An 8,730-nucleotide genomic window follows, 5' to 3' on the forward strand; every position below is an offset into this window, starting at 1 on the left:
TCGTTATGAGACCTATTGTTAACTACATTATTATTTATTAACTACAACGTCACTGAAATCAATATATCTGTATAATCATGACACTCCCTCCTTTGAGCATAACATGCTCAATTAATATTGCAATGATTACTGTTAGAGATTACAAGGGATATCTGGTCCGCTTTTCAAATCTCTGCGCGTCCCTATCAAGCTGGTTAATACAGGAAGAAATCCAGAGCTACCAAGTAAACAATATCTACTTTAATGGTAATATTACAATGCAATACAATCAATACAGTACAAACTTAATACAAATTACCTTTGGGATCCCGAATTTACCTGCACGTGTGCCAGCCAGAGGAAAGAGACTGAACACAGCGTGTGTCTCTGTTTTTATATTAAACAATGGGAGGAGTTATCTGATCCTCCCTTTGGACCTCCTTGATTAGATCACAAATACCACAGATCTTAGTTTATCTGATCCGCCCTTTTGGACTTCCCCAATCACTGTAGCTCAGTTCCATTATCTCTAGATCTAAGTTGAATGCAAATCAATACATGCTCTCACCTTCCTTTGTCCTCAAAAGACATGTCAACAGGCCCCACATCCAGCTCACAGTTTTACACAAATTATTTCCATTTTAAGCTTATCCATAGTTTTCTAACATGAATAAATACAAATATTTCACTACAAATCCCCCTTTTTATCTCCTTCTCCAGAGATAAACTTAGACAAGGCATTTTGAAATATACCCACTGTCATTCTTTTCTACTGTGTCCGTCCCCCAAACATTGTATAAATCCATCCGAAGCTGGTATTTAGAGTACTTGAAAACTTCATGGAGACAGAACACCACTTTCCATGGCAGTGAAGGAACCATGAGGGGGCAGCTGAGTGCTAGAATCATCAGCCCCCCCCCCTCGGAGGAATAGCCCACAAGGACAGCTAATAGGGAAGGGGAGATGCGGCTTTCCCCTCTCGGGTGGAACTGATCAGAGAGAAGTAGACTCCTCTGCTGCCTCGACAAGTCCCCTGTGCCGTCCTGGCTTGCCGTGTCTTTGTCCCCCCGATCCGCTGACAGCAGCTTCTGGGCTGCCTGCTAGAGAGATGTCTTCCTCCTCCTCCGGCCCGCTGATGGCGGCTTCCGGGTCGATGCTGTAGAGATGTCTTCCCGATCCTCCTTCTCCGGCCCGCTGATGATGCCTCCCGGGTCGTCTGATGTAAGGATGTCTCCAGGGTCCTGCTCCTCCAGTCCGCTGCTTCCGAGTAGTCCACGTCTGCCAGGGCCACGTCCGTCCTGATGTCGTCCCCTGGTCCTAGCAGGTGGTTTCCCCGCCGCACACTGGCTCCCGTGGTACGAGCTGTCCCCCTTTTCTCCCAGGCAGACGGCATAAGAGGTCCGCTGGGTCACTCGGTCGGGGCCGGAGAGCCTGGGGTTGAGCCACTTTGTCCTGATGACTTTCAGCCAGACGAACTCTGCTGTGTCGGCCTCGTGCTTCTCGGGTCCCCCTTTTGGCGCCAGCAACCTGTGTGGAGAAATCTGATACAACTCCCTCAAGCCTACGCTCAGCTGTTTTGACCCACTTGGAGCCTGTTGGTGGGGTGTCTTGAAACAACAGCCGTCTGTGAACAGGTTTTCCAAATTAATTGTAGACCTCCTATCTGCCCGTGCAGCTTCAGAATCTTAATACTTGGATTGTGCCAACTAAATAAGAACCTCAACATCTTTAGGTAAACTAAATACCATATTTCAATAGCTCTGAATTTCTGACAAGCATCCGTGTCTATCTTTAAATGAAATCCTATTTAAAATCTAAATATAATATGAACTGCTAATGTTTCTGGTAAAGAAACACACTAATGTTATGGATTCAAAAACAACCAAAATCATGATACTAACAAAGTGAATGATTTCCTGGTGATACTGCTTTTACCTGTCAGTGCTTAGATATTATCACGCTGAAAAAATGAATACAGAATTCCAACAAACTGTCATCAAATGTCTTTCTATTATAAATTTAGATGAAATGTATATCCCCATAATGACCTAAACAATAAAGTATATGGCTTTTACTTCTTTACCAGGCTAGTTACATGATGTTGTCTAAATTAAATTCTGTCTCAATACACTACTATGTTTTAGCTTTAACTGTAATATGTTCTTTCTATATTTCAAACCTCAGTTACTCTAATGTCTGTTAAAATATTACAAAATTGTTTCATTATCACAGGTCAACTTCTTCGGTATTCTATTATTTCTCACAGTAGCCCCTTGGCCACTGCTTCTGCATCTGTGTTACCCGTTATAATTCAAATCAATATTTAGAAACATCTCAACATTCATCAAACAGTATCTTATCCCCAGATATGGAGCAGGTTAAGTACATTCAATGCTCAGTTTGAACATCTGGGTTGGGGCGGAAGGTTTCTGTCAATCCTTAAAAGAAAAATTTAAATTGTGAATTTTACAGCCATGTTGACATTTATACATTATACACACTCCCCCCTTTTTACACATGAAATCATGTGTAACAAAACCCTGTAATGGGAGGGGAACAAAAACTGTCAGGTAATTGGTTAGGGACATAACGAACATTATTTACAATTTGACATCCATTATCATTATTTCCACAGTAAACACTTTAGTGAAAAGAAGTGTTCCTCTCCGTCCTTCAGGCCTAAAAGAAACAGAATCTTCAGATTTTAGTTTTACATTTGCAAACCGCCAACTCATGTGAGAGTAACCGGGTCACATGTGCGGTTTCCCCTTTTTGTGGAATTTTTTAGGAAACCTCTCGTTTCCCTTGGAGCAGCAAAATAATATGTTAGTCCAAAAACATGCTTGGTTGGTTATTGTTTTAGAATCATGCAGTTACACTGATCACATGCCGGCATTCATTCACACTCACACTGTCTGGTAGTCATGTCAAGTTTGGTCAGCTTCACCCCAGAGTCAGTCATCCACAGTGCCTTGTCAAGTTACACTGTCGGTCAGGGTCAAAGGTCAGTTGGTCTCCGTCTTTTTTGGCCATGTGTCGTGCTCTGCAGAGTCTTTTCAGAGGTATTTCAGCATAGGCGGGTACCCTTTATCAACAAAAATATATCATATGCGGAGCGCCATTCCTTATTCATTCACGATTCCAACTATGATTTTCAAGATGGTTCTAACTTTTCATTGGGACTTCTGCCTCCCACTTTTCCTGAAACTTGGTACAAAACTCACTTTCTTAGAGTACTACTACTACTGCAATTCATTTACACCTAATTAGTATTAAAATGTCTAACGATCTATTTCAGAAACTTGTGTGCATAACTATTATCTTGAGTCAAAACATTACTAGGATCTGTGTCGCTCTGCATTTCATAGCTCATCATACTCATTTATCTTTAATTCTGGTCTACTTAAAAAACAATGTTAAACTCTTTAGCAGTGTGTGGAACCTTGGGTGTCCGAACATGCAACAATTACTCCCCTCCTTTATCAAGGATTTAAAACCGAAGTCCTATGGTAATAACTATGCTACAATGGTGAAATCAACACTTTAGATTGGAATTTAATATGTGGCTTGGCACCAGCTCTCTCTTTAACATTATTAATACAAATAAAGATTTGTCTTATAGAGTGGTTCCTAAAACTATCCTTTTAATGGTGATCAATATTGTAACCAATGAGATCACTACTTTATTCACACGTGAATAAAAATGTCTTAAAGAATGATTTGTTAAAAGATTGAAAATATTGAAGAATATGGTTCTACTCTGTCAGTGTGTTTTAGGATGATTCTCATTTTACTTTAATAGTTTCCTCTTTACTGCTATTTTGAATTTACCAATTGATTAATAAATCTTTCTGTCTTTACGTATTTATGAAGTCAATTCAAGTTATTTAAATGTGCGTTTTGTGAATAAGTGTGTTTATGTGTAACTCACTCATTCCCGTTCTCCTTTTCTCCTCCCCTGGTTTTCTCAAACCGTGACAGTAATGAAATCTGACTCAAGTGTAGGCCCATGTCTACTTTCCATTATACTTATTACTTGTGCTGAATATTTATTTATATTGTCTAAATTCCTTGTCTATGATGTGCAAACAGTTTGAGTGTAAAATGTGTTTTTCTCAATGTATTTACACTACAGATTCTTGAGTTTACTCATCTCCTGGTGCTGTCGTTGTAAAAAATGTACAATTCCTTATTGTTTTGTACCAGTTTTCCAAAATCAGTTCTAACTGCCGTGCCGTTTCTGGAAAGGTGGCGGTACGGCTACACAATGTGTAAGAAGGTGCCAACATGTTCCTTTTTTTAACTTTGCTTTTATTTATCTGACTTAATTAATATGTGTTCACTTGTATTAATATACTGGGCTATTGTCGTTGTATTATTGTCTATTAACGTGCTTCCCGTCTTCAATACCGGCCAGCAATGTAATGATTAAACTCTAAGCTTGAAGCTAAACCATATAAAAATGTCAAGGGTGTGATACCCCCTTTTAGCCACTAGATGGCAGCAGCCAGACCACAAATGAGCTTTACTCTTCTGAGTGCATTTTTGAGGTCCGCAGACAATTGAAAAATCACACAGATTTATTCCCCGTACAGTTTGTCCAGCTTTTATAATGTGATGTTTATTTCAACAGGCTAGTGGACCCGAATGATGCTTCGACACTCTTAAAGAATGTGACCATTCCATGGGGAACTCCCAGGTCGTGAAAAGCCCTTTATCACACGTTTAGCTTTTCAAATTAAGTTTACAGACAAAGGGAAAACGAGAGACGGTCCCGTCACAATTTTTGGTGAGGTTCGCGTTCTCTCCCTCGATTTAACATATAACAGACCTCTGGCTTTTAGCTTTCAGCCTTGGTCTGTTATTTAACCCCAGTTTTAAACGGCGACCCGATCTAAAATATCGAGTTTCCAGGTTTTGTCGTGCAGGAATCGAACCTCGCAACCAACAAACTGCACCGTCTCCACGCCACTCAGGAATAAACTACCTGTAGATCCGCGCCAAACTGCTTGGTTTGTTTTACAGACAAAGGGAAACGCTCTCCCTCGATTTAACATATAACAGACCTCTGGCTTTTAGCTTTCAGCCTTGGTCTGTTATTTAACCCCAGTTTTAAACGGCGACCCGATCTAAAATATCGAGTTTCCAGGTTTTGTCGTGCCGGAATCAAACCTCGCACCGACAAACTGCACCGTCTCCACGCCACTCAGGAATAAACTACCTGCAGATCCGCGCCAAACTGCTCTATTTTACGTTACGCAGGACTTTCCGTCTACCTGGCGATCAACGTTTACGTTTTGTATATAACTTTCCTAACATAGTAAAATATGCATTGTATATTCCATTTAAACTTTAAAAACACTGTGAAACGCCTACAGACAATCCTAAAGTTTTAGTGTATCCAATTACAGACAGTCGATTTTCATAACAGGCGTCTGCGTACCTTTGTGTAGAGTTGTGCAGGGCCCTGCTGATTGTCTGAGAAGTTTGAAAGCGTTTGTTCCCGACCCATTCCGGTCGTCTGGATTCTTCCTCAGCTTCGTTATATCTGGCACGTCAGGGGTCACCACTTTGTTAGAGATTACAAGGGATATCTGGTCCGCTTTTCAAATCTCTGCGCGTCCCTATCAAGCTGGTTAATACAGGAAGAAATCCAGAGCTACCAAGTAAACAATATCTACTTTAATGGTAATATTACAATGCAATACAATCAATACAGTACAAACTTAATACAAATTACCTTTGGGATCCCGAATTTACCTGCACGTGTGCCAGCCAGAGGAAAGAGACTGAACACAGCGTGTGTCTCTGTTTTTATATTAAACAATGGGAGGAGTTATCTGATCCTCCCTTTGGACCTCCTTGATTAGATCACAAATACCACAGATCTTAGTTTATCTGATCCGCCCTTTTGGACTTCCCCAATCACTGTAGCTCAGTTCCATTATCTCTAGATCTAAGTTGAATGCAAATCAATACATGCTCTCACCTTCCTTTGTCCTCAAAAAGACATGTCAACAGGCCCCACATCCAGCTCACAGTTTTACACAAATTATTTCCATTTTAAGCTTATCCATAGTTTGCTAACATGAATAAATACAAATATTTCACTACATTACCCTATTCTGAACAGGACATGTAAAACCCATAACGTTGCACAAAATAAATATAACTTCTCCGTGTACCCATAAGGTGTACAAAATATCGTATGATGTGTGGCTTTCTGATGGTATAAAAACATATTCACTAAAATCTGCCATTAGCACAAAAAATGGTTTACTTGTTGCAATAATGGCTTTTGTCCTGGTATTATGCATCATTGTTGCTGCGAAAAACAATACCCCTGGTGTCGCTAATGCGTCTCAATAATTCTAGGATTAGAAGATTGTTTGATACTGCTGAACAAAGATATGATAAAATAATATTTCTCTAAACTAGAGGGAAAATACGAACCATTCTCAACCAGGGTGACATGCATGAAGGGCTGGTGCCCCTCTCAAAATTAGATATTGCCTTACGCACTACATTATAAATCAGTAAAATTACTCAAATAAATAAAAACTGATTCTTGAAACTGTTGTAAAAACCCTACATCTTCTTCATCCAAGCTCTCAATCAGTGTTATGTTATTTAATCTGCAGCTCATGCCTTAAAACAGATACTTCAGACTGATTATAAAATTGTGTTTATGAGAAAAAATGTAATCTGACTCCACAAATCACATAATTGTTTGACTAAAAAACTACACTTCCACTAACAATAAATGAAGTTCTCCTTTAAACACAGCCCCGGTCTTCTGACGGGGTCTATCTATGTACTGGCTGGAAAATGTTGTGCCAGTCTCTGTCGCTCTGTCACTGTTCTCCCGCTAACAGTCACTCTCTAGGTTCTTGTTGACTTCTTCACTGGTTTGAGACAAGCGACCCTATCGGACACCTCCCTTTGTAGCCAGACTTCACCACAGCAGAATCGAGTTTCTGTTTTTAGGTCTCAACAGCTCCACGTCAGGTGTATCGCCGCCCCTTGAACTGCAGTCGGTGTAAACAGGAGGATTTGGTATGGATCCTCCGTCTTGGGCGAGTACTAGGTTTCCGTCTTCATATTTTTTGGTGGAAACCCGTCGTCTTGACGTCACTAGCTGTGTGGACACAATAGTTTTCTGTGTGGGGGAACAACATCACTCGTAATCTCTTTCCTTCTCATAATTACAAAAATAGTCTGCTAAATGTTCTATTCTGTGGATGCTTTATGTGTAAATGCAAATGCTACTCTCGATTTTGTTTTACATTAAACATTAAACCTCTCCCTCCTGTGGTGACAGATATGGCTCAATGTAGCTGGATTTCAAAATACCCTTGTGCTGAAGATGCATCACCTGGTGGTCTGGCCCTCTGAGCTTCCTCATTGTTGTGGTTGATACCAGGGTGTCAGTGGCATTTGGGTCATGTTTGGCAATGCTGTTCGTCTTTGACATCCCTGAGACCCCCTGCTTCTGTCGTAGTCATGGAAACCTCCCCCGGGGTAAATGCATGGAGGGCCATTGTTTGGTGCATGTGGTGGGTATTTCATTTGTTGTTGTGGCTGGAGAACCTTCGCCTTCTCTTCTCTTGAGTTGTGCCTCCATTCTTTTGCTGAGTTCTTCCATTTTTCTGTTGAGCTCCTCTTCCATTCTTCTGTCGAGTTCGTCCAATCTTCTGTTGAGCTCACCAGATAGGAGTCTTACCTCATACTCCAAGTTTTGACACGTGTAGCTGTGGGGAGACCGTTCAACTCCAATACTCCTCCTAAAGCACCAAAAGTTGGGGCTTGTATTGAGGGTTGAAAGAAAAGGTGTTCTTCTGTCATGTAGGGAGGAGGCGCATCAGTCAAACTTGGATGGAGCTTTGAAGTTTGGATAAGTGGAGCTTCTTCTGTCTTGTCTTTCTTATCTTCCTTTGTCGTGAGCTCTGCTTCTTGAACCACATACATGCTGTTCGTTGATCCTTGGCTGACATATTTTAGATGGCGTACCAGACTTGTAACTCTAGATTTTCTTTTTTCAGCTCTCCTCATAGCGCTTTTAGCAGGTCCATACCAAGGGGGTTGTCCGGCTTTGATCCATGCTTGTTGCTGTTGCAGGTATTCTCCATTCTCATAGTCAATTACAGCTGTTCTATGTGCTTTCGTTGGTGCTGGTTGATCATCAGCTGGATACAGTCCACGTTTGCCATTGTCCATACGTTTGCCATTGTTCCAACAGTTTCTCCATTTGGCTCCATGTCTTTCTTCTAAGATTTGGAGCTGTTATAGCATCTGATCTGATTTGTATCCTTCCCTTGATATCTGCAGTTGAGCCTGGCTCTGCGTCTAGCCTCAATTTAGTTTATTTTGGTGACATGTTCTCTAACTATTCGAATGAAAAATATGAAGTTATCAAAGATTGAAGCACCAGTCCTTTGTCTAGTACCTTTGTATTCCTTATAATAAATATCCTATGTCCTCTGTACTTAACTTGAAATCTGGAGAGGGGTTTTTTTATTTTTTTTTTATTTTTATGATTTCAGTTTTTTGTAAAATATTAATAAATTAAATTAAAATATAAAAAATTATGCAAATTTTAAAATCTGAAATGTTAAAATAAAAATTGTACAGTGTATCGTTTTGACTTTGAGATATGAAAATCGAAATCTTGTGAAAATCGAAATCTACTGTGTACAGTGCATACCGAAATGTATGGAACTATGTAAATGTCATAATTTGTGTTAGCTTTAA

This window comes from Gymnodraco acuticeps, unplaced genomic scaffold (genome assembly GCF_902827175.1).
Source record: "Gymnodraco acuticeps unplaced genomic scaffold, fGymAcu1.1, whole genome shotgun sequence".
NCBI classification, from domain to species: domain Eukaryota; kingdom Metazoa; phylum Chordata; class Actinopteri; order Perciformes; family Bathydraconidae; genus Gymnodraco; species Gymnodraco acuticeps.